Source organism: Heterodontus francisci, chromosome 41 (assembly GCF_036365525.1).
Source record: "Heterodontus francisci isolate sHetFra1 chromosome 41, sHetFra1.hap1, whole genome shotgun sequence".
In the NCBI taxonomy this organism is placed as follows: Eukaryota; Metazoa; Chordata; class Chondrichthyes; order Heterodontiformes; family Heterodontidae; genus Heterodontus; species Heterodontus francisci.
This window is the reverse complement of record NC_090411.1, coordinates 8166672-8190809: the sequence shown is the minus strand read 5'-3', so window position 1 is coordinate 8190809 and position 24138 is coordinate 8166672. Positions and strand designations below refer to the sequence as shown.

Genomic DNA, 24138 nt, shown 5'->3' with positions numbered 1-24138 from the left:
CGTCAGGCCCGGCGTGCGGCCTCTACCTCAAAGTAGCCGCCGGGTGGGCGAGCCTAGGGCGAAAGAGGCGACGGCGGGCGGTCTTTGAGCCAGAGCTCCTTTTGTTGCCGGGCCTTGCAAGCAGAAAGGAAAGCACGCGTGCATGCCACACGCAGCCATTCCTTGCGCTTCTGCGCGAGGCATTGCGCAGGAAAAAAGACACGCGCGCGCTGGGCAGCAAAGGGCGGCCTGCAACTGCGGGGCAATCCAACAGGGGGCAGCGTAGCGCCCACGGAAAACTGCAGCAAAGTCAGCCGAGCAGCAGCGCCGTCACTATTGCGAATTCTATTTTTCAGCAGGGGTCTCGCCCCCATGGAGGGGGGAAGCTGCACCGCTCCTGGAAACACTGCAATACCAGGTGGATGCATGGAGTGGACGGGGCAAGCCCCTGTTCCATCTCCCTGTCCCAAAAATCAATTTAATATTTGGTCCCCAGATAGGGGACGTATCAGATATTAAACTGATAAGAACAGATACTTTTTTTTCCAAAATATACTTTATTCATAAAAATCTGTAAAAATTACATTGCCAAACAGTTTCCAAACAGCACCAAAAAATACAAACATTGCAAGGGAGATCAGTTTCCTTCAATACTGTCATGAGTTTCTTCCCAACCCTTCCGTTTCACAATTGTCATGTCAATTACAGTTTTACATTTACAGCAATTCAGAATATTAACGATACAGTTCGAGGGGTTTCCCATGGATCCAGCCCCTCAGTCCAGCTTGGTGGGGGAACCTTACACTGTGGTCTTTCCCCATTGAGCCTTTGCTGCGGCTGCCCCAAGCTTTAGTGCGTCCCTCAGCACGTAGTCCTGGACCTTGGAATGTGCCAGTCTGCAACATTCGGCGGTGGACAACTCTTTGCGCTGGAAGACCAGCAAGTTTCGGGCAGACCAAAGGGCGTCTTTCACCGAATTGATAGTCCTCCAGCAGCAGTTGATGTTTGTCTCGGTGTGCGTCCCTGGGAACAGCCCGTAGAGCACAGACTCCTGTGTTACAGAGCTGCTTGGGATGAACCTTGACAAAAACCACTGCATCTCTTTCCACACCTGCTTTGCAAAGGCACATTCCAGGAGGAGGTGGGCGACCGTCTCTTCCCCACCACAGCCAACGCGGGGGCACTGTGCGGAGGGGGCGAGACTTCGGGTGTGCATGAAGGATCTGACGGGGAGGGCCCTTCTCACCACCAGCCAAGCTACGTCTTGGTGCTTGTTTGAAAGTTCTGGTGATGAGGCATTCCGCCAAATGACTTTGACGGTCTGCTCGGGGAACCATCCGACAGGATCCACCGTTTCCTTTTCCCGTAGGGCCTTGAGGACATTCCGTGCAGACCACTGCCTGATGGACCGGTGGTCAAAGGTGTTTTTCCGCAGAAACTGCTCCACGAAGGATAGGTGGTACGGCACGTCCCAACTGCACGGAGCGTTCCGCGGCAATGTGACCAGGCCCATCCTTCGCAACACCGGGGACAGATAGAACCTCAGCACGTAGTGACACTTGGAGTTTGCGTACTGGGGATCGACACATAGCTTGATGCAGCCGCACACGAAGGTGGTCATCAGGATGAGGGCCACGTTGGGTACATTTTTCCCGCCCATGTCCAGATATTTGAACATCGTGTCCCTCCGGACCCGGTCCATTTTAGATCCCCAGACGAAGCGGAAAATGGCTCGGGTGACTGCCACGGCGCAGGAGTGGGGTATGGGCCAGACCTGCGCCACGTAGAGCAACAACGTGAGCGCCTCGCACCTGATGACCAGGTTCTTACCCACAATGGAGAGAGATCGCTGCCCCCACATGCCCAACTTTTGTCGTACCTTGGCTACTCGCTCCTCCCATGTTTTGTTGCACGCCCCGGCCCTTCCGAACCATATCCCCAGCACCTTCAGGTAATCTGACCTGACGGTGAAGGGGACAAAGGATCGGTCAGCCCAGATCCCAAAGAACATGGCCTCGCTCTTGCCGTGGTTAACTTTGGCTCCCGAGGCCAGTTCGAACTGGTCGCAGATGCTCATCAGTCTGCGCACGGACAGCGGATCCGAGCAGAAGACGGCGACGTCATCCATGTACAGGGAGGTTTTGACCTGAGTGCCTCCGCTGCCTGGGATTGTCACCCCTCTTATGCTCGCATCCTTCCTAATAGACTCAGCAAAGGGTTCAATACAGCAAACAAACAAGACCGGGGAAAGAGGACAGCCCTGTCTGACTCCAGATTTGATCGGGAAACTTTCAGATTCCCACCCGTTGATTGAGACTGCGCTACTGATGTTTGTGTAGAGCAGTTGGATCCAATTGCAGATTCCCTCCCCAAACTCCATTTTGGAAAGCACGTCCATCATGTAGGTGTGCGATATCCTGTCAAAAGCCTTCTCCTGGTCCAGGCTGATGAGGCAGGTGTCCACCCTCCTGTCCCGTACGTAGGCGATCGTATCCCTGAGTAGCGCGAGGCTATCAGAGATCTTCCTGCCGGGTACAGTACAGGTCTGATCGGGGTGAATCACCAGCTCCAGAGCAGACTTGACTCGACTGCCTATGACTTTGGACAGAATCCTGTAATCAACATTAAGCAGTGAGATGGGCCGCCAATTTCTGATTTCTACCCTCTCCCCCTTCTGCTTGTAAATGAGGGTGATGATGCCTTTTCTCATGGATTCTGACATGCTACCGGCCAGGAGCATACTCTCGTATACTTCCAGCAGGTCCGGGCCGACCCAGTCCCACAGGGCCGAGTACAACTCGACCGGTAAGCCGTCGCTCCCGGGAGTTTTACTCGCCTCGAAAGACTCGACGGCCTTTGTCAGCTCGTCCAGAGTTAGCGGCTTGTCCAGTCCCTCCCTCCTGCTGTCATCTAAGACCTCTGTGATAGATGACAGGAAGGACTGGGAGGCTCTGCTGTCTGTGGGCTTCGCGTCATACAGCCCAGCATAAAAGGATTTGCTGATCCTTAGTATGTCGGACTGCGAAGACGTTACCGAGCCATCTTCTTCCTTCAGGCTGCTGATAACAGAGCTCTCTCTGTGTACCTTTTGGAAGAAGTAACGCGAGCACGTCTCATCCTGCTCGATGTAGCGGACTCTGGACCGGAAGATGATCTTGGAGGCCTCCTTGGCAAAGAGCGAGGCCTGCTGGCTCTTCACCTCTTGGAGGTCCTCCTTGACCTCGACCCCCATTGACTGCAACCGGAGTAGATTTTGCATAATTTTCTGGAGTCGGGACAGTTCCCTCTGTCTCTCTCTCGCCTTCTGAACACCTTTGTGGATGAAGAACCTCTTGATGTTCTCCTTAATCGCTTCCCACCAGTGACCTGGAGACTCAAAGAGGGGTTTCACGGTCCTCCAACCTTTGTAATCCCTTTTGAGTTCCTCAACGTTCTCTGGGGTCAGCAGTGTCGCATTGAGCTTCCACGTCCCTCTGCCAACCCGCTGGTCGTCCTGTAAGTGACAGTCGGCCAGTAAGAGGCAGTGGTCGGAGAAGAACACCGGCTTGACGTCGGTGGATCCGACCGTGACAGCACGGGACACAAACAGGAAGTCAATCCTGGAACGGGCAGACCCGTCCGATCTTGACCATGTGTATCTGCGCTGCGCTCCGTCTGCAGGTTTGCTGAAGACGTCGTGCAGTTTGGCATCCTTAACTGTTTCTATGAGGAATCTGGACGTAGCGTCCAGTTTGCTGTCGTCACTGCCGGATCGTCCAGCCGCATCGATGATGCAGTTGAAGTCACCGCCTAGGATGACCGGCCTGGACGTCGCCAGCAGCAGTGGGAGCTGCTGGAAGACGGTCAGCCGCTCGCTGCGTTGTACCGGGGCGTACACGTTGATCAACCGGAGCGGAGCGTTGTTGTACATCACGTCTGCTACGAGGAGGCGGCCGCCCACCACCTCCTTAACTTCGGAGATGGTGAAGTTACCTCCCCGCAGCAGAATACCCAGGCCGGAGGAACGGCAGTCATTACCCCCCGACCAGATCGATGGCCCGTGGGACCACCATCGCGACCACTGCCTGTAGGTGCTGAGGTGTGGTATTCCACACTCCTGCAGAAACAGTAGGTCAGCTTTGACCTTGGCAAGGTAATCCAAGGTTGAAACACATCGCGTAGTCGATTTAATGCTACGCACATTAATGGAAGCAATTCTTATACCCATTTTTTACTAAAAATTAGTTGTTGCTTCCCATACCATTTGTCCTCGCTAGTCCCAGTCCTTCCCCTTCGGGATGTTCCTGCATACCCATCGTATGCGCAAGCAGTTTCACGTTGGTTGGGCTCAGAAACCCCTCCTGATTTTTCCTGCAGGGTTTGTGCCGCTCGGGTGACATCGGGGGGGTCTTGTAGGCAGAGAGCATTGGGTTGTCCTCAGCTGCTTCCATCTGTTCCTCCTCGAAAACATCACAGCTCCCGGTCTCCCGGAGCTCAGGTGCGCCAGACGTGTCTTTGCTCCCGGTGTCCCGGAGCTGAGATGCGTTGGCCACGTCGTTACGTGTGGGGAATTGGGGTTGGGGCACGCCGGGCCCATCACAGCTTCCAGTGCCCGGGGGCTGGGATGCTTTATCATCCATCTCGGAGTTCTGCCGCCTCTTTTGAAGGGGCTGTCGTTCCAGCACTTCCCCATCCAGTGAAGAGGAGTTGTTGCAGTCTGATTCAGAAGAGAGCCTCCTCTTGCCACTGGTTTGGGTGGTGGCTTTGGGATGTTTTTTCTTTGTGGTTTTCCTCTGGACCACTTGCCACTGACCTGTTTGTCCATCTGCTGCCTCCTCCTCCATTGATTCTGTCTGCGGAGGAGGGGTTTCCGGGCACTGGGTAGGTGCTGTGTCGTTGGTTTCAGCCGCCTCCCCTTCCTTCTCAGGTTGAAGTTCCTCACTGCGGAGAAGGTTACTGGTCTGCTTTCGAACAGCGGACGCCTTCGTCGAACTTTCGCCCGGCCATTCCTTGGACCTTGCCGCCTGAGCATAGCTGAGACAATGTTTGGGGCAGGTCTTGTAGAGATTGCCTGCCGCACCGCACAAGTTGCAACACTTAGTCTGCTTACAGTCCTTGGTCTGATGGCCTTCCTCCTTGCAGTTCTTGCCACCGTGCTGCAGTTGGCTGCCATGTGACCAGATTTGCCACAGGTGCGGCAAACTCTGGGCTGCCCAGCATAGAGCAAGAAGCCTCGACATCCCTCGATAGCGAAGCTGGAGGGAGGGTGGATGATGGCTCCACTGGGATCTACCTTCAAGGTCACCTTGACCTGCCGCTTGCTGGTCCAGATCCCAAAGGGGTCCTTGACATCAGTGCTGCTGCCCGCCACCTCGACGTACCTGGCGAGAAAGGTGAGTACATCCACCACCGGAACATGGGGGTTGTAGAGGTGAATCGTCACCACCCGGTCCCGTTGTGACGGAAGCGTGAAGAGCGGCTCCGCTGTGAGGATCGACAGTGGCGCGCAGTCCCCTTTCTCCTTGAACGCCTTCAGGAACTTGATGCATCCCGCCACGTTCCGGAACGTCACGTCGAAGTATCCACTGCTGGGGAAATCCTGCAGGCAGAAGACGTCCGTGGCTTGAAATCCGCAGCAATCGAAGAGAATTTTCTTGATGAAGAAGGTGCGATCGACCGGTGCATCTCCTTCCTTGCCCTTCACGACCACCCGAACGGTGTTGCGCACTCCCTGGCCCGAAGCTCGAAAATTGGTTATAGCCATTTTACTCAAAGCTTCCCCAGGATCAAAAGGCAATGATCATGGTCTCTTCTCAATCAAATAAGCACTGATAAGAACAGATACTACACTTGATCTTAGCCAAAAGGCCGAGAAGCGATGACCGTAAAACTGCGTTTGCTGCTCGCGTCAGGCCCGGCGTGCGGCCTCTACCTCAAAGTAGCCGCCGGGTGGGCGAGCCTAGGGCGAAAGAGGCGACGGCGGGCGGTCTTTGAGCCAGAGCTCCTTTTGTTGCCGGGCCTTGCAAGCAGAAAGGAAAGCACGCGTGCATGCCACGCGCAGCCATTCCTCGCGCTTCTGCGCGAGGCATTGCGCAGGAAAAAAGACACGCGCGCGCTGGGCAGCAAAGGGCGGCCTGCAACTGCGGGGCAATCCAACAGGGGGCAGCGTAGCGCCCACGGAAAACTGCAGCAAAGTCAGCCGAGCAGCAGCGCCGTCACGATTGCGAATTCTATTTTTCAGCAGGGGTCTCGCCCCCATGGAGGGGGGAAGCTGCACCGCTCCTGGAAACACTGCAATACCAGGTGGATGCATGGAGTGGACGGGGCAAGCCCCTGTTCCATCTCCCTGTCCCAAAAATCAATTTAATATTTGGTCCCCAGATAGGGGACGTATCAGATATTAAACTGATAAGAACAGATACTACACTTGATCTTAGCCAAAAGGCCGAGAAGCGATGGCCCTAAAACTGCGTTTGCTGCGCGCGTCAGGCCCGGCGTGCGGCCTCTACCTCAAAGTAGCCGCCGGGTGGGCGAGCCTAGGGCGAAAGAGGCGACGGCGGGCGGTCTTTGAGCCAGAGCTCCTTTTGTTGCCGGGCCTTGCAAGCAGAAAGGAAAGCACGCGTGCATGCCACGCGCAGCCATTCCTTGCGCTTCTGCGCGAGGCATTGCGCAGGAAAAAAGACACGCGCGCGCTGGGCAGCAAAGGGCGGCCTGCAACTGCGGGGCAATCCAACAGGGGGCAGCGTAGCGCCCACGGAAAACTGCAGCAAAGTCAGCCGAGCAGCAGCGCCATCACTATTGCGAATTCTATTTTTCAGCAGGGGTCTCGCCCCCATGGAGGGGGGAAGCTGCACCGCTCCTGGAAACACTGCAATACCAGGTGGATGCATGGAGTGGACGGGGCAAGCCCCTGTTCCATCTCCCTGTCCCAAAAATCAATTTAATATTTGGTCCCCAGATAGGGGACGTATCAGATATTAAACTGATAAGAACAGATACTACACTTGATCTTAGCCAAAAGGCCGAGAAGCGATGGCCGTAAAACTGCGTTTGCTGCGCGCGTCAGGCCCGGCGTGCGGCCTCTACCTCAAAGTAGCCGCCGGGTGGGCGAGCCGAGGGCGAAAGAGGCGACGGCGGGCGGTCTTTGAGCCAGAGCTCCTTTTGTTGCCGGGCCTTGCAAGCAGAAAGGAAAGCACACGTGCATGCCACGCGCAGCCATTCCTCGCGCTTCTGCGCGAGGCATTGCGCAGGAAAAAAGACACGCGCGCGCTGGGCAGCAAAGGGCGGCCTGCAACTGCGGGGCAATCCAACAGGGGGCAGCGTAGCGCCCACGGAAAACTGCAGCAAAGTCAGCCGAGCAGCAGCGCCGTCACTATTGCGAATTCTATTTTTCAGCAGGGGTCTCGCCCCCATGGAGGGGAGAAGCTGCACCGCTCCTGGAAACACTGCAATACCAGGTGGATGCATGGAGTAGACGGGGCAAGCCCCTGTTCCATCTCCCTGTCCCAAAAATCAATTTAATATTTGGTCCCCAGATAGGGGACGTATCAGATATTAAACTGATAAGAACAGATACTACACTTGATCTTAGCCAAAAGGCCGAGAAGCGATGGCCCTAAAACTGCGTTTGCTGCGCGCGTCAGGCCCGGCGTGCGGCCTCTCCCTCAAAGTAGCCGCCGGGTGGGCGAGCCTAGGGCGAAAGAGGCGACGGCGGGCGGTCTTTGAGCCAGAGCTCCTTTTGTTGCCGGGCCTTGCAAGCAGAAAGGAAAGCACGCGTGCATGCCACGCGCAGCCATTCCTTGCGCTTCTGCGCGAGGCATTGCGCAGGAAAAAAGACACGCGCGCGCTGGGCAGCAAAGGGCGGCCTGCAACTGCGGGGCAATCCAACAGGGGGCAGCGTAGCGCCCACGGAAAACTGCAGCAAAGTCAGCCGAGCAGCAGCGCCGTCACTATTGCGAATTCTATTTTTCAGCTGGGGTCTCGCCCCCATGGAGGGGGGAAGCTGCACCGCTCCTGGAAACACTGCAATACCAGGTGGATGCATGGAGTGGACGGGGCAAGCCCCTGTTCCATCTCCCTGTCCCAAAAATCAATTTAATATTTGGTCCCCAGATAGGGGACGTATCAGATATTAAACTGATAAGAACAGATACTACACTTGATCTTAGCCAAAAGGCCGAGAAGCGATGGCCGTAAAACTGCGTTTGCTGCGCGCGTCAGGCCCGGCGTGCGGCCTCTCCCTCAAAGTAGCCGCCGGGTGGGCGAGCCTAGGGCGAAAGAGGCGACGGCGGGCGGTCTTTGAGCCAGAGCTCCTTTTGTTGCCGGGCCTTGCAAGCAGAAAGGAAAGCACGCGTGCATGCCACGCGCAGCCATTCCTTGCGCTTCTGCGCGAGGCATTGCGCAGGAAAAAAGACACGCGCGCGCTGGGCAGCAAAGGGCGGCCTGCAACTGCGGGGCAATCCAACAGGGGGCAGCGTAGCGCCCACGGAAAACTGCAGCAAAGTCAGCCGAGCAGCAGCGCCGTCACTATTGCGAATTCTATTTTTCAGCAGGGGTCTCGCCCCCATGGAGGGGGGAAGCTGCACCGCTCCTGGAAACACTGCAATACCAGGTGGATGCATGGAGTGGACGGGGCAAGCCCCTGTTCCATCTCCCTGTCCCAAAAATCAATTTAATATTTGGTCCCCAGATAGGGGACGTATCAGATATTAAACTGATAAGAACAGATACTACACTTGATCTTAGCCAAAAGGCCGAGAAGCGATGGCCGTAAAACTGCGTTTGCTGCGCGCGTCAGGCCCGGCGTGCGGCCTCTCCCTCAAAGTAGCCGCCGGGTGGGCGAGCCTAGGGCGAAAGAGGCGACGGCGGGCGGTCTTTGAGCCAGAGCTCCTTTTGTTGCCGGGCCTTGCAAGCAGAAAGGAAAGCACACGTGCATGCCACGCGCAGCCATTCCTTGCGCTTCTGCGCGAGGCATTGCGCAGGAAAAAAGACACACGCGCGCTGGGCAGCAAAGGGCGGCCTGCAACTGCGGGGCAATCCAACAGGGGGCAGCGTAGCGCCCACGGAAAACTGCAGCAAAGTCAGCCGAGCAGCAGCGCCGTCACTATTGCGAATTCTATTTTTCAGCAGGGGTCTCGCCCCCATGGAGGGGGGAAGCTGCACCGCTCCTGGAAACACTGCAATACCAGGTGGATGCATGGAGTGGACGGGGCAAGCCCCTGTTCCATCTCCCTGTCCCAAAAATCAATTTAATATTTGGTCCCCAGATAGGGGACGTATCAGATATTAAACTGATAAGAACAGATACTACACTTGATCTTAGCCAAAAGGCCGAGAAGCGATGGCCGTAAAACTGCGTTTGCTGCGCGCGTCAGGCCCGGCGTGCGGCCTCTACCTCAAAGTAGCCGCCGGGTGGGCGAGCCGAGGGCGAAAGAGGCGACGGCGGGCGGTCTTTGAGCCAGAGCTCCTTTTGTTGCCGGGCCTTGCAAGCAGAAAGGAAAGCACACGTGCATGCCACGCGCAGCCATTCCTCGCGCTTCTGCGCGAGGCATTGCGCAGGAAAAAAGACACGCGCGCGCTGGGCAGCAAAGGGCGGCCTGCAACTGCGGGGCAATCCAACAGGGGGCAGCGTAGCGCCCACGGAAAACTGCAGCAAAGTCAGCCGAGCAGCAGCGCCGTCACTATTGCGAATTCTATTTTTCAGCAGGGGTCTCGCCCCCATGGAGGGGAGAAGCTGCACCGCTCCTGGAAACACTGCAATACCAGGTGGATGCATGGAGTAGACGGGGCAAGCCCCTGTTCCATCTCCCTGTCCCAAAAATCAATTTAATATTTGGTCCCCAGATAGGGGACGTATCAGATATTAAACTGATAAGAACAGATACTACACTGGATCTTAGCCAAAAGGCCGAGAAGCGATGGCCGTAAAACTGCGTTTGCTGCGCGCGTCAGGCCCGGCGTGCGGCCTCTCCCTCAAAGTAGCCGCCGGGTGGGCGAGCCTAGGGCGAAAGAGGCGACGGCGGGCGGTCTTTGAGCCAGAGCTCCTTTTGTTGCCGGGCCTTGCAAGCAGAAAGGAAAGCACGCGTGCATGCCACGCGCAGCCATTCCTTGCGCTTCTGCGCGAGGCATTGCGCAGGAAAAAAGACACGCGCGCGCTGGGCAGCAAAGGGCGGCCTGCAACTGCGGGGCAATCCAACAGGGGGCAGCGTAGCGCCCACGGAAAACTGCAGCAAAGTCAGCCGAGCAGCAGCGCCGTCACTATTGCGAATTCTATTTTTCAGCTGGGGTCTCGCCCCCATGGAGGGGGGAAGCTGCACCGCTCCTGGAAACACTGCAATACCAGGTGGATGCATGGAGTGGACGGGGCAAGCCCCTGTTCCATCTCCCTGTCCCAAAAATCAATTTAATATTTGGTCCCCAGATAGGGGACGTATCAGATATTAAACTGATAAGAACAGATACTACACTTGATCTTAGCCAAAAGGCCGAGAAGCGATGGCCGTAAAACTGCGTTTGCTGCGCGCGTCAGGCCCGGCGTGCGGCCTCTCCCTCAAAGTAGCCGCCGGGTGGGCGAGCCTAGGGCGAAAGAGGCGACGGCGGGCGGTCTTTGAGCCAGAGCTCCTTTTGTTGCCGGGCCTTGCAAGCAGAAAGGAAAGCACGCGTGCATGCCACGCGCAGCCATTCCTTGCGCTTCTGCGCGAGGCATTGCGCAGGAAAAAAGACACGCGCGCGCTGGGCAGCAAAGGGCGGCCTGCAACTGCGGGGCAATCCAACAGGGGGCAGCGTAGCGCCCACGGAAAACTGCAGCAAAGTCAGCCGAGCAGCAGCGCCGTCACTATTGCGAATTCTATTTTTCAGCAGGGGTCTCGCCCCCATGGAGGGGGGAAGCTGCACCGCTCCTGGAAACACTGCAATACCAGGTGGATGCATGGAGTGGACGGGGCAAGCCCCTGTTCCATCTCCCTGTCCCAAAAATCAATTTAATATTTGGTCCCCAGATAGGGGACGTATCAGATATTAAACTGATAAGAACAGATACTACACTTGATCTTAGCCAAAAGGCCGAGAAGCGATGGCCGTAAAACTGCGTTTGCTGCGCGCGTCAGGCCCGGCGTGCGGCCTCTCCCTCAAAGTAGCCGCCGGGTGGGCGAGCCTAGGGCGAAAGAGGCGACGGCGGGCGGTCTTTGAGCCAGAGCTCCTTTTGTTGCCGGGCCTTGCAAGCAGAAAGGAAAGCACGCGTGCATGCCACGCGCAGCCATTCCTTGCGCTTCTGCGCGAGGCATTGCGCAGGAAAAAAGACACGCGCGCGCTGGGCAGCAAAGGGCGGCCTGCAACTGCGGGGCAATCCAACAGGGGGCAGCGTAGCGCCCACGGAAAACTGCAGCAAAGTCAGCCGAGCAGCAGCGCCGTCACTATTGCGAATTCTATTTTTCAGCAGGGGTCTCGCCCCCATGGAGGGGGGAAGCTGCACCGCTCCTGGAAACACTGCAATACCAGGTGGATGCATGGAGTGGACGGGGCAAGCCCCTGTTCCATCTCCCTGTCCCAAAAATCAATTTAATATTTGGTCCCCAGATAGGGGACGTATCAGATATTAAACTGATAAGAACAGATACTACACTTGATCTTAGCCAAAAGGCCGAGAAGCGATGGCCGTAAAACTGCGTTTGCTGCACGCGTCAGGCCCGGCGTGCGGCCTCTACCTCAAAGTAGCCGCCGGGTGGGCGAGCCTAGGGCGAAAGAGGCGACGGCGGGCGGTCTTTGAGCCAGAGCTCCTTTTGTTGCCGGGCCTTGCAAGCAGAAAGGAAAGCACGCGTGCATGCCACGCGCAGCCATTCCTTGCGCTTCTGCGCGAGGCATTGCGCAGGAAAAAAGACACGCGCGCGCTGGGCAGCAAAGGGCGGCCTGCAACTGCGGGGCAATCCAACAGGGGGCAGCGTAGCGCCCACGGAAAACTGCAGCAAAGTCAGCCGAGCAGCAGCGCCGTCACTATTGCGAATTCTATTTTTCAGCAGGGGTCTCGCCCCCATGGAGGGGGGAAGCTGCACCGCTCCTGGAAACACTGCAATACCAGGTGGATGCATGGAGTGGACGGGGCAAGCCCCTGTTCCATCTCCCTGTCCCAAAAATCAATTTAATATTTGGTCCCCAGATAGGGGACGTATCAGATATTAAACTGATAAGAACAGATACTACACTTGATCTTAGCCAAAAGGCCGAGAAGCGATGGCCGTAAAACTGCGTTTGCTGCGCGCGTCAGGCCCGGCGTGCGGCCTCTACCTCAAAGTAGCCGCCGGGTGGGCGAGCCGAGGGCGAAAGAGGCGACGGCGGGCGGTCTTTGAGCCAGAGCTCCTTTTGTTGCCGGGCCTTGCAAGCAGAAAGGAAAGCACGCGTGCATGCCACGCGCAGCCATTCCTCGCGCTTCTGCGCGAGGCATTGCGCAGGAAAAAAGACACGCGCGCGCTGGGCAGCAAAGGGCGGCCTGCAACTGCGGGGCAATCCAACAGGGGGCAGCGTAGCGCCCACGGAAAACTGCAGCAAAGTCAGCCGAGCAGCAGCGCCGTCACTATTGCGAATTCTATTTTTCAGCAGGGGTCTCGCCCCCATGGAGGGGAGAAGCTGCACCGCTCCTGGAAACACTGCAATACCAGGTGGATGCATGGAGTAGACGGGGCAAGCCCCTGTTCCATCTCCCTGTCCCAAAAATCAATTTAATATTTGGTCCCCAGATAGGGGACGTATCAGATATTAAACTGATAAGAACAGATACTACACTGGATCTTAGCCAAAAGGCCGAGAAGCGATGGCCGTAAAACTGCGTTTGCTGCGCGCGTCAGGCCCGGCGTGCGGCCTCTCCCTCAAAGTAGCCGCCGGGTGGGCGAGCCTAGGGCGAAAGAGGCGACGGCGGGCGGTCTTTGAGCCAGAGCTCCTTTTGTTGCCGGGCCTTGCAAGCAGAAAGGAAAGCACGCGTGCATGCCACGCGCAGCCATTCCTTGCGCTTCTGCGCGAGGCATTGCGCAGGAAAAAAGACACGCGCGCGCTGGGCAGCAAAGGGCGGCCTGCAACTGCGGGGCAATCCAACAGGGGGCAGCGTAGCGCCCACGGAAAACTGCAGCAAAGTCAGCCGAGCAGCAGCGCCGTCACTATTGCGAATTCTATTTTTCAGCAGGGGTCTCGCCCCCATGGAGGGGGGAAGCTGCACCGCTCCTGGAAACACTGCAATACCAGGTGGATGCATGGAGTGGACGGGGCAAGCCCCTGTTCCATCTCCCTGTCCCAAAAATCAATTTAATATTTGGTCCCCAGATAGGGGACGTATCAGATATTAAACTGATAAGAACAGATACTACACTTGATCTTAGCCAAAAGGCCGAGAAGCGATGGCCGTAAAACTGCGTTTGCTGCGCGCGTCAGGCCCGGCGTGCGGCCTCTCCCTCAAAGTAGCCGCCGGGTGGGCGAGCCTAGGGCGAAAGAGGCGACGGCGGGCGGTCTTTGAGCCAGAGCTCCTTTTGTTGCCGGGCCTTGCAAGCAGAAAGGAAAGCACGCGTGCATGCCACGCGCAGCCATTCCTTGCGCTTCTGCGCGAGGCATTGCGCAGGAAAAAAGACACGCGCGCGCTGGGCAGCAAAGGGCGGCCTGCAACTGCGGGGCAATCCAACAGGGGGCAGCGTAGCGCCCACGGAAAACTGCAGCAAAGTCAGCCGAGCAGCAGCGCCGTCACTATTGCGAATTCTATTTTTCAGCAGGGGTCTCGCCCCCATGGAGGGGGGAAGCTGCACCGCTCCTGGAAACACTGCAATACCAGGTGGATGCATGGAGTGGACGGGGCAAGCCCCTGTTCCATCTCCCTGTCCCAAAAATCAATTTAATATTTGGTCCCCAGATAGGGGACGTATCAGATATTAAACTGATAAGAACAGATACTACACTTGATCTTAGCCAAAAGGCCGAGAAGCGATGGCCGTAAAACTGCGTTTGCTGCGCGCGTCAGGCCCGGCGTGCGGCCTCTACCTCCCCGCCGGGTGGGCGAGCCTAGGGCGAAAGAGGCGACGGCGGGCGGTCTTTGAGCCAGAGCTCCTTTTGTTGCCGGGCCTTGCAAGCAGAAAGGAAAGCACGCGTGTATGCCACGCGCAGCCATTCCTTGCGCTTCTGCGCGAGGCATTGCGCAGGAAAAAAGACACGCGCGCGCTGGGCAGCAAAGGGCGGCCTGCAACTGCGGGGCAATCCAACAGGGGGCAGCGTAGCGCCCACGGAAAACTGCAGCAAAGTCAGCCGAGCAGCAGCGCCGTCACTATTGCGAATTCTATTTTTCAGCAGGGGTCTCACTCCCATGGAGGGGGGAAGCTGCACCGCTCCTGGAAACACTGCAATACCAGGTGGATGCATGGAGTGGACGGGGCAAGCCCCTGTTCCATCGCCCTGTCCCAAAAATCAATTTAATATTTGGTCCCCAGATAGGGGACGTATCAGATATTAAACTGATAAGAACAGATTTTTTTTTTTTTTTTTTTTTTTTATTTCCAAAATATACTTTATTCATAAAAATCTGTAAAAATTACATTGCCAAACAGTTTCCAAACAGCACGAAAAAATACAAACATTGCAAAAGAGATCAGTTTCTTTCAATAATGTCATGAGTTTCTTCCCAACCCTTCCGTTTCACAATTGTCATGTCAATTACAGTTTTACATTTACAGCAATTGAGAATATTAACGATACAGTTCGAGGGGCTTCCCATGGTTCCAGCCCCTCAGTCCAGCTTGGTGGGGGAACCTTACACTGTGGTCTTTCCCCATTGAGCCTTTGCTGCGGCTGCCCCAAGCTTTAGTGCGTCCCTCAGCACGTAGTCCTGGACCTTGGAATGTGCCAGTCTGCAACATTCGGTGGTGGACAACTCTTTGCGCTGGAAGACCAGCAAGTTTCGGGCAGACCAAAGGGCGTCTTTCACCGAATTGATAGCCCTCCAGCAGCAGTTGATGTTTGTCTCGGTGTGCGTCCCTGGGAACAGCCCGTAGAGCACAGACTCCTGTGTTACAGAGCTGCTTGGGATGAACCTTGACAAAAACCACTGCATCTCTTTCCACACCTGCTTTGCAAAGGCACATTCCAGGAGGAGGTGGGCGACCGTCTCTTCCCCACCACAGCCAACGCGGGGGCACTGTGCGGAGGGGGCGAGACTTCGGGTGTGCATGAAGGATCTGACGGGGAGGGCCCTTCTCACCACCAGCCAAGCTACGTCTTGGTGCTTGTTTGAAAGTTCTGGTGATACTGATAAGAACAGATACTACACTTGATCTTAGCCAAAAGGCCGAGAAGCGATGGCCGTAAAACTGCGTTTGCTGCACGCGTCAGGCCCGGCGTGCGGCCTCTACCTCAAAGTAGCCGCCGGGTGGGCGAGCCTAGGGCGAAAGAGGCGACGGCGGGCGGTCTTTGAGCCAGAGCTCCTTTTGTTGCCGGGCCTTGCAAGCAGAAAGGAAAGCACGCGTGCATGCCACGCGCAGCCATTCCTTGCGCTTCTGCGCGAGGCATTGCGCAGGAAAAAAGACACGCGTGCGCTGGGCAGCAAAGGGCGGCCTGCAACTGCGGGGCAATCCAACAGGGGGCAGCGTAACGCCCACGGAAAACTGCAGCAAAGTCAGCCGAGCAGCAGCGCCGTCACTATTGCGAATTCTATTTTTCAGCAGGGGTCTCGCCCCCATGGAGGGGGGAAGCTGCACCGCTCCTGGAAACACTGCAATACCAGGTGGATGCATGGAGTGAACGGGGCAAGCCCCTGTTCCATCTCCCTGTCCCAAAAATCAATTTGATATGTGGTCCCCAGATAGGGGACGTATCAGATATTAAACTGATAAGAACAGATACTACACTTGATCTTAGCCAAAAGGCCGAGAAGCGATGGCCGTAAAACTGCGTTTGCTGCGCGCGTCAGGCCCGGCGTGCGGCCTCTACCTCAAAGTAGCCGCCGGGTGGGCGAGCATAGGGCGAAAGAGGCGACGGCGGGCGGTCTTTGAGCCAGAGCTCCTTTTGTTGCCGGGCCTTGCAAGCAGAAAGGAAAGCACGCGTGCATGCCACGCGCAGCCATTCCTTGCGCTTCTGCGCGAGGCATTGCGCAGGAAAAAAGACACGCGCGCGCTGGGCAGCAAAGGGCGGCCTGCAACTGCGGGGCAATCCAACAGGGGGCAGCGTAGCGCCCACGGAAAACTGCAGCAAAGTCAGCCGAGCAGCAGCGCCGTCACTATTGCGAATTCTATTTTTCAGCAGGGGTCTCGCCCCCATGGAGGGGGGAAGCTGCACCGCTCCTGAAAACACTGCAATACCAGGTGGATGCATGGAGTGGACGGGGCAAGCCCCTGTTCCATCTCCCTGTCCCAAAAATCAATTTAATATTTGGTCCCCAGATAGGGGACGTATCAGATATTAAACTGATAAGAACAGATTTTTTTTTTTTTTTATTTCCAAAATATACTTTATTCATAAAAATCTGTAAAAATTACATTGCCAAACAGTTTCCAACCAGCACGAAAAAATACAAACATTGCAAAAGAGATCAGTTTCTTTCAATAATGTCATGAGTTTCTTCCCAACCCTTCCGTTTCACAATTGTCATGTCAATTACAGTTTTACATTTACAGCAATTCAGAATATTAATGATACAGTTCGAGGGGCTTCCCATGGTTCCAGCCCCTCAGTCCAGCTTGGTGGGGGAACCTTACACTGTGGTCTTTCCCCATTGAGCCTTTGCTGCGGCTGCCCCAAGCTTTAGTGCGTCCCTCAGCACGTAGTCCTGGACCTTGGAATGTGCCAGTCTGCAACATTCGGTGGTGGACAACTCTTTGCGCTGGAAGACCAGCAAGTTTCGGGCAGACCAAAGGGCGTCTTTCACCGAATTGATAGCCCTCCAGCAGCAGTTGATGTTTGTCTCGGTGTGCGTCCCTGGGAACAGCCCGTAGAGCACAGACTCCTGTGTTACAGAGCTGCTTGGGATGAACCTTGACAAAAACCACTGCATCTCTTTCCACACCTGCTTTGCAAAGGCACATTCCAGGAGGAGGTGGGCGACCGTCTCTTCCCCACCACAGCCAACGCGGGGGCACTGTGCGGAGGGGGCGAGACTTCGGGTGTGCATGAAGGATCTGACGGGGAGGGCCCTTCTCACCACCAGCCAAGCTACGTCTTGGTGCTTGTTTGAAAGTTCTGGTGATGAGGCATTCCGCCAAATGACTTTGACGGTCTGCTCGGGGAACCATCCGACAGGATCCACCGTTTCCTTTTCCCGTAGGGCCTTGAGGACATTCCGTGCAGACCACTGCCTGATGGACCGGTGGTCAAAGGTGTTTTTCCGCAGAAACTGCTCCACGAAGGATAGGTGGTACGGCGCCGCCCAACTGCACGGAGCGTTCCGCGGCAATGTGACCAGGCCCATCCTTCGCAACACCGGGGACAGATAGAACCTCAGCACGTAGTGACACTTGGAGTTTGCGTACTGGGGATCGACACATAGCTTGATGCAGCCGCACACGAAGGTGGTCATCAGGATGAGGGCCACGTTGGGTACATTTTTCCCGCCCTTGTCCAGAGATTTGAACATCGTGTCCCTCCGGACCCGGTCCATTTTAGATCCCCAGACGAAGCGGAAAATGGCTCGGGTGACTGCCACGGCGCAGGAGTGGGGTATGGGCCAGACCTGCGCCACGTAGAGCAACAACGTGAGCGCCTCGCACCTGATGACCAGGTTCTTACCCACAATGGAGAGAGACCGCTGCCCCCACATGCCCAACTTTTGTCGTACCTTGGCTACTCGCTCCTCCCATGTTTTGGTGCACGCCCCGGCCCTTCCGAACCATATCCCCAGCACCTTCAGGTAATCTGACCTGACGGTGAAGGGGACAAAGGATCGGTCAGCCCAGTTCCCAAAGAACATGGCCTCGCTCTTGCCGTGGTTAACTTTGGCTCCCGAGGCCAGTTCGAACTGGTCGCAGATGCTCATCAGTCTGCGCACGGACAGCGGATCCGAGCAGAAGACGGCGACGTCATCCATGTACAGGGAGGTTTTGACCTGAGTGCCTCCGCTGCCTGGGATTGTCACCCCTCTTATGCTCGCATCCTTCCTAATAGACTCAGCAAAGGGTTCAATACAGCAAACAAACAAGACCGGGGAAAGAGGACAGCCCTGTCTGACTCCAGATTTGATCGGGAAACTTTCAGATTCCCACCCGTTGATTGACACTGCGCTACTGATGTTTGTGTAGAGCAGTTGGATCCAATTGCAGATTCCCTCCCCAAACCCCATTTTGGAAAGCACGTCCATCATGTAGGTGTGCGATATCCTGTCAAAAGCCTTCTCCTGGTCCAGGCTGATGAGGCAGGTGTCCACCCTCCTGTCCCGTACGTAGGCGATCGTATCCCTGAGTAGCGCGAGGCTATCAGAGATCTTCCTGCCGGGTACAGTACAGGTCTGATCGGGGTGAATCACCAGCTCCAGAGCAGACTTGACTCGACTGGCTATGACTTTGGACAGAATCTTGTAATCAACATTAAGCAGTGAGATGGGCCGCCAATTTCTGATTTCTACCCTCTCCCCCTTCTGCTTGTAAATGAGGGTGATGATGCCTTTTCTCATGGATTCTGACATGCTACCGGCCAGGAGCATACTCTCGTATACTTCCAGCAGGTCCGGGCCGACCCAGTCCCACAGGGCCGAGTACAACTCGACCGGTAAGCCGTCGCTCCCGGGAGTTTTACTCGCCTCGAAAGACTCGACGGCCTTTGTCAGCTCGTCCAGAGTTAGCGGCTTGTCCAGTCCCTCCCTCCTGCTGTCATCTAAGACCTCTGTGATAGATGACAGGAAGGACTGGGAGGCTCTGCTGTCTGTGGGCTTCGCGTCATACAGCCCAGCATAAAAGGATTTGCTGATCCTTAGTATGTCGGACTGCGAAGACGTTACCGAGCCATCTTCTTCCTTCAGGCTGCTGATAACAGAGCTCTCTCTGTGTACCTTTTGGAAGAAGTAACGCGAGCACGTCTCATCCTGCTCGATGGAGCGGACTCTGGACCGGAAGATGATCTTGGAGGCCTCCTTGGCAAAGAGCGAGGCCTGCTGGCTCTTCACCTCTTGGAGGTCCTCCTTGACCTCGACCCCCATTGACTGCAACCGGAGTAGATTTTGCATAATTTTCTGGAGTCGGGACAGTTCCCTCTGTCTCTCTCTCGCCTTCTGAACACCTTTGTGGATGAAGAACCTCTTGATGTTCTCCTTAATCGCTTCCCACCAGTGAACTGGAGACTCAAAGAGGGGTTTCACGGTCCTCCAACCATTGTAATCCCTTTTGAGTTCCTCAACGTTCTCTGGGGTCAGCAGTGTCGCATTGAGCTTCCACGTCCCTCTGCCAACCCGCTGGTCGTCCTGTAAGTGACAGTCGGCCAGTAAGAGGCAGTGGTCGGAGAAGAACACCGGCTTGACGTCGGTGGATCCGACCGTGACAGCACGGGAAACAAACAGGAAGTCAATCCTGGAACGGGCAGACCCGTCCGATCTTGACCATGTGTATCTGCGCTGCGCTCCGTCTGCAGGTTTGCTGAAGACGTCGTGCAGTTTGGCATCCTTAACTGTTTCTATGAGGAATCTGGACGTAGCGTCCAGTTTTCTGTCGTCACTGCCGGATCGTCCAGCCGCATCGATGATGCAGTTGAAGTCACCGCCTAGGATGACCGGCCTGGACGTCGCCAGCAGCAGTGGGAGCTGCTGGAAGACGGTCAGCCGCTCGCTGCGTTGTACCGGGGCGTACACGTTGATCAACCGGAGCGGAGCGTTGTTGTACATCACGTCTGCTACGAGGAGGCGGCCGCCCACCACCTCCTTAACTTCGGAGATGGTGAAGTTACCTCCCCGCAGCAGAATACCCAGGCCGGAGGAACGGCAGTCATTACCCCCCGACCAGATCGATGGCCCGTGGGACCACCATCGCGACCACTGCCTGTAGGTGCTGAGGTGTGGTATTCCACACTCCTGCAGAAACAGTAGGTCAGCTTTGACCTTGGCAAGGTAATCCAAGGTTGAAACACATCGCGTAGTCGATTTAATGCTACGCACATTAATGGAAGCAATTCTTACACCCATTTTTTACTAGAAATTAGTTGTTGCTTCCCATACCATTTGTCCTCGCTAGTCCCAGTCCTTCCCCTTCGGGATGTTCCTGCATACCCATCGTATGCGCAAGCAGTTTCACGTTGGTTGGGCTCAGAAACCCCTCCTGATTTTTCATGCAGGGTTTGTGCCGCTCGGGTGACATCGGGGGGGTCTTGTAGGCAGAGAGCATTGGGTTGTCCTCAGCTGCTTCCATCTGTTCCTCCTCGAAAACATCACAGCTCCCGGTCTCCCGGAGCTCAGGTGCGCCAGACGTGTCTTTGCTCAAACTGACTGATAAGAACAGATACTTTTTTTTTTTGTTTATTTCCAAAATATACTTTATTCATAAAAATCTGTAAAAATTACATTGCCAAACAGTTTCCAAACAGCACGAAAAAATACAAACATTGCAAAAGAGATCAGTTTCTTTCAATAATGTCATGAGTTTCTTCCCAACCCTTCCGTTTCACAATTGTCATGTCAATTACAGTTTTACATTTACAGCAATTGAGAATATTAACGATACAGTTCGAGGGGCTTCCCATGGTTCCAGCCCCTCAGTCCAGCTTGGTGGGGGAACCTTACACTGTGGTCTTTCCCCATTGAGCCTTTGCTGCGGCTGCCCCAAGCTTTAGTGCGTCCCTCAGCACGTAGTCCTGGACCTTGGAATGTGCCAGTCTGCAACATTCGGTGGTGGACAACTCTTTGCGCTGGAAGACCAGCAAGTTTCGGGCAGACCAAAGGGCGTCTTTCACCGAATTGATAGCCCTCCAGCAGCAGTTGATGTTTGTCTCGGTGTGCGTCCCTGGGAACAGCCCGTAGAGCACAGACTCCTGTGTTACAGAGCTGCTTGGGATGAACCTTGACAAAAACCACTGCATCTCTTTCCACACCTGCTTTGCAAAGGCACATTCCAGGAGGAGGTGGGCGACCGTCTCTTCCCCACCACAGCCAACGCGGGGGCACTGTGCGGAGGGGGCGAGACTTCGGGTGTGCATGAAGGATCTGACGGGGAGGGCCCTTCTCACCACCAGCCAAGCTACGTCTTGGTGCTTGTTTGAAAGTTCTGGTGATGAGGCATTCCGCCAAATGACTTTGACGGTCTGCTCGGGGAACCATCCGACAGGATCCACCGTTTCCTTTTCCCGTAGGGCCTTGAGGACATTCCGTGCAGACCACTGCCTGATGGACCGGTGGTCAAATGTGTTTTTCCGCAGAAACTGCTCCACGAAGGATAGGTGGTACGGCGCCGCCCAACTGCACGGAGCGTTCCGCGGCAATGTGACCAGGCCCATCCTTCGCAACACCGGGGACAGATAGAACCTCAGCACGTAGTGACACTTGGAGTTTGCGTACTGGGGATCTACACATAGCTTGATGCAGCCGCACACGAAGGTGGTCATCAGGATGAGGGCCACGTTGGGTACATTTTTCCCGCCCTTGTCCAGAGATTTGAACATCGTGTCCCTCCGGACCCGGTCCATTTTAGATCCCCAGACGAAGCGGAAAATGGCTCGGGTGACTGCCACGGCGCAGGAGTGGGGTATGGGCCAGACCTGCGCCACGTAGAGCAACAACGTGAGCGCCTCGCACCTGATGACCAGGTTCTTACCCACAATGGAGAGAGACCGCTGCCCCCACATGCCCAACTTTTGTCGTACCTTGGCTACTCGCTCCTCCCATGTTTTGGTGCACGCCCCGGCCCTTCCGAACCATATCCCCAGCACCTTCAGGTAATCTGACCTGACGGTGAAGGGGACAAAGGATCGGTCAGCCCAGTTCCCAAAGAACATGGCCTCGCTCTTGCCGTGGTTAACTTTGGCTCCCGAGGCCAGTTCGAACTGGTCGCAGATGCTCATCAGTCTGCGCACGGACAGCGGATCCGAGCAGAAGACGGCGACGTCATCCATGTACAGGGAGGTTTTGACCTGAGTGCCTCCGCTGCCTGGGATTGTCACCCCTCTTATGCTCGCATCCTTCCTAATAGACTCAGCAAAGGGTTCAATACAGCAAACAAACAAGACCGGGGAAAGAGGACAGCCCTGTCTGACTCCAGATTTGATCGGGAAACTTTCAGATTCCCACCCGTTGATTGACACTGCGCTACTGATGTCTGTGTAGAGCAGTTGGATCCAATTGCAGATTCCCTCCCCAAACCCCATTTTGGAAAGCACGTCCATCATGTAGGTGTGCGATATCCTGTCAAAAGCCTTCTCCTGGTCCAGGCTGATGAGGCAGGTGTCCACCCTCCTGTCCCGTACGTAGGCGATCGTATCCCTGAGTAGCGCGAGGCTATCAGAGATCTTCCTGCCGGGTACAGTACAGGTCTGATCGGGGTGAATCACCAGCTCCAGAGCAGACTTGACTCGACTGGCTATGACTTTGGACAGAATCTTGTAATCAACATTAAGCAGTGAGATGGGCCGCCAATTTCTGATTTCTACCCTCTCCCCCTTCTGCTTGTAAATGAGGGTGATGATGCCTTTTCTCATGGATTCTGACATGCTACCGGCCAGGAGCATACTCTCGTATACTTCCAGCAGGTCCGGGCCGACCCAGTCCCACAGGGCCGAGTACAACTCGACCGGTAAGCCGTCGCTCCCGGGAGTTTTACTCGCCTCGAAAGACTCGACGGCCTTTGTCAGCTCGTCCAGAGTTAGCGGCTTGTCCAGTCCCTCCCTCCTGCTGTCATCTAAGACCTCTGTGATAGATGACAGGAAGGACTGGGAGGCTCTGCTGTCTGTGGGCTTCGCGTCATACAGCCCAGCATAAAAGGATTTGCTGATCCTTAGTATGTCGGACTGCGAAGACGTTACCGAGCCATCTTCTTCCTTCAGGCTGCTGATAACAGAGCTCTCTCTGTGTACCTTTTGGAAGAAGTAACGCGAGCACGTCTCATCCTGCTCGATGGAGCGGACTCTGGACCGGAAGATGATCTTGGAGGCCTCCTTGGCAAAGAGCGAGGCCTGCTGGCTCTTCACCTCTTGGAGGTCCTCCTTGACCTCGACCCCCATTGACTGCAACCGGAGTAGATTTTGCATAATTTTCTGGAGTCGGGACAGTTCCCTCTGTCTCTCTCTCGCCTTCTGAACACCTTTGTGGATGAAGAACCTCTTGATGTTCTCCTTAATCGCTTCCCACCAGTGAACTGGAGACTCAAAGAGGGGTTTCACGGTCCTCCAACCATTGTAATCCCTTTTGAGTTCCTCAACGTTCTCTGGGGTCAGCAGTGTCGCATTGAGCTTCCACGTCCCTCTGCCAACCCGCTGGTCGTCCTGTAAGTGACAGTCGGCCAGTAAGAGGCAGTGGTCGGAGAAGAACACCGGCTTGACGTCGGTGGATCCGACCGTGACAGCACGGGAAACAAACAGGAAGTCAATCCTGGAACGGGCAGACCCGTCCGATCTTGACCATGTGTATCTGCGCTGCGCTCCGTCTGCAGGTTTGCTGAAGACGTCGTGCAGTTTGGCATCCTTAACTGTTTCTATGAGGAATCTGGACGTAGCGTCCAGTTTTCTGTCGTCACTGCCGGATCGTCCAGCCGCATCGATGATGCAGTTGAAGTCACCGCCTAGGATGACCGGCCTGGACGTCGCCAGCAGCAGTGGGAGCTGCTGGAAGACGGTCAGCCGCTCGCTGCGTTGTACCGGGGCGTACACGTTGATCAACCGGAGCGGAGCGTTGTTGTACATCACGTCTGCTACGAGGAGGCGGCCGCCCACCACCTCCTTAACTTCGGAGATGGTGAAGTTACCTCCCCGCAGCAGAATACCCAGGCCGGAGGAACGGCAGTCATTACCCCCCGACCAGATCGATGGCCCGTGGGACCACCATCGCGACCACTGCCTGTAGGTGCTGAGGTGTGGTATTCCACACTCCTGCAGAAACAGTAGGTCAGCTTTGACCTTGGCAAGGTAATCCAAGGTTGAAACACATCGCGTAGTCGATTTAATGCTACGCACATTAATGGAAGCAATTCTTACACCCATTTTTTACTAAAAATTAGTTGTTGCTTCCCATACCATTTGTCCTCGCTAGTCCCAGTCCTTCCCCTT

At 55.7% G+C, this 24138-nt stretch overlaps 16 non-coding genes and 4 pseudogenes across 16 annotated transcripts; all 20 read right to left on the bottom strand.

Moving 5' to 3' along the window:
- Positions 1-360: 360 nt before the first annotated feature.
- On the bottom strand, positions 361-533 carry LOC137354199 (U2 spliceosomal RNA; annotated as a pseudogene).
- Positions 534-5729: 5196 nt separating this feature from the next.
- On the bottom strand, positions 5730-5838 carry LOC137354628 (U2 spliceosomal RNA; annotated as a pseudogene).
- A 386-nt stretch (positions 5839-6224) lies between these two features.
- On the bottom strand, positions 6225-6415 carry LOC137354905 (U2 spliceosomal RNA). Its single transcript, XR_010970556.1, has one exon. It is a non-coding gene; the product is annotated as a U2 spliceosomal RNA (small nuclear RNA).
- Positions 6416-6801: 386 nt separating this feature from the next.
- LOC137354904 (U2 spliceosomal RNA) lies at positions 6802-6992 on the bottom strand. The gene has a single exon (XR_010970555.1). It is a non-coding gene; the product is annotated as a U2 spliceosomal RNA (small nuclear RNA).
- A 386-nt stretch (positions 6993-7378) lies between these two features.
- LOC137353947 (U2 spliceosomal RNA) lies at positions 7379-7569 on the bottom strand. The gene has a single exon (XR_010970097.1). It is a non-coding gene; the product is annotated as a U2 spliceosomal RNA (small nuclear RNA).
- Positions 7570-7955: 386 nt separating this feature from the next.
- LOC137354903 (U2 spliceosomal RNA) lies at positions 7956-8146 on the bottom strand. The gene has a single exon (XR_010970554.1). It is a non-coding gene; the product is annotated as a U2 spliceosomal RNA (small nuclear RNA).
- A 386-nt stretch (positions 8147-8532) lies between these two features.
- Positions 8533-8723, bottom strand: LOC137354902 (U2 spliceosomal RNA). Its single transcript, XR_010970553.1, has one exon. It is a non-coding gene; the product is annotated as a U2 spliceosomal RNA (small nuclear RNA).
- Positions 8724-9109: 386 nt separating this feature from the next.
- Positions 9110-9300, bottom strand: LOC137354901 (U2 spliceosomal RNA). The gene has a single exon (XR_010970552.1). It is a non-coding gene; the product is annotated as a U2 spliceosomal RNA (small nuclear RNA).
- A 386-nt stretch (positions 9301-9686) lies between these two features.
- On the bottom strand, positions 9687-9877 carry LOC137353742 (U2 spliceosomal RNA). The gene has a single exon (XR_010969894.1). It is a non-coding gene; the product is annotated as a U2 spliceosomal RNA (small nuclear RNA).
- Positions 9878-10263: 386 nt separating this feature from the next.
- On the bottom strand, positions 10264-10454 carry LOC137354899 (U2 spliceosomal RNA). Its single transcript, XR_010970550.1, has one exon. It is a non-coding gene; the product is annotated as a U2 spliceosomal RNA (small nuclear RNA).
- Positions 10455-10840: 386 nt separating this feature from the next.
- Positions 10841-11031, bottom strand: LOC137354898 (U2 spliceosomal RNA). Its single transcript, XR_010970549.1, has one exon. It is a non-coding gene; the product is annotated as a U2 spliceosomal RNA (small nuclear RNA).
- Positions 11032-11417: 386 nt separating this feature from the next.
- LOC137354897 (U2 spliceosomal RNA) lies at positions 11418-11608 on the bottom strand. Its single transcript, XR_010970548.1, has one exon. It is a non-coding gene; the product is annotated as a U2 spliceosomal RNA (small nuclear RNA).
- Positions 11609-11994: 386 nt separating this feature from the next.
- LOC137354896 (U2 spliceosomal RNA) lies at positions 11995-12185 on the bottom strand. The gene has a single exon (XR_010970547.1). It is a non-coding gene; the product is annotated as a U2 spliceosomal RNA (small nuclear RNA).
- Positions 12186-12571: 386 nt separating this feature from the next.
- LOC137353741 (U2 spliceosomal RNA) lies at positions 12572-12762 on the bottom strand. The gene has a single exon (XR_010969893.1). It is a non-coding gene; the product is annotated as a U2 spliceosomal RNA (small nuclear RNA).
- A 386-nt stretch (positions 12763-13148) lies between these two features.
- On the bottom strand, positions 13149-13339 carry LOC137354895 (U2 spliceosomal RNA). The gene has a single exon (XR_010970546.1). It is a non-coding gene; the product is annotated as a U2 spliceosomal RNA (small nuclear RNA).
- Positions 13340-13725: 386 nt separating this feature from the next.
- LOC137354894 (U2 spliceosomal RNA) lies at positions 13726-13916 on the bottom strand. The gene has a single exon (XR_010970545.1). It is a non-coding gene; the product is annotated as a U2 spliceosomal RNA (small nuclear RNA).
- Positions 13917-14296: 380 nt separating this feature from the next.
- LOC137354431 (U2 spliceosomal RNA) lies at positions 14297-14486 on the bottom strand. Its single transcript, XR_010970430.1, has one exon. It is a non-coding gene; the product is annotated as a U2 spliceosomal RNA (small nuclear RNA).
- A 662-nt stretch (positions 14487-15148) lies between these two features.
- Positions 15149-15277, bottom strand: LOC137354723 (U2 spliceosomal RNA; annotated as a pseudogene).
- A 386-nt stretch (positions 15278-15663) lies between these two features.
- On the bottom strand, positions 15664-15854 carry LOC137353815 (U2 spliceosomal RNA). The gene has a single exon (XR_010969967.1). It is a non-coding gene; the product is annotated as a U2 spliceosomal RNA (small nuclear RNA).
- Positions 15855-16240: 386 nt separating this feature from the next.
- Positions 16241-16421, bottom strand: LOC137354392 (U2 spliceosomal RNA; annotated as a pseudogene).
- Positions 16422-24138: the final 7717 nt, after the last annotated feature.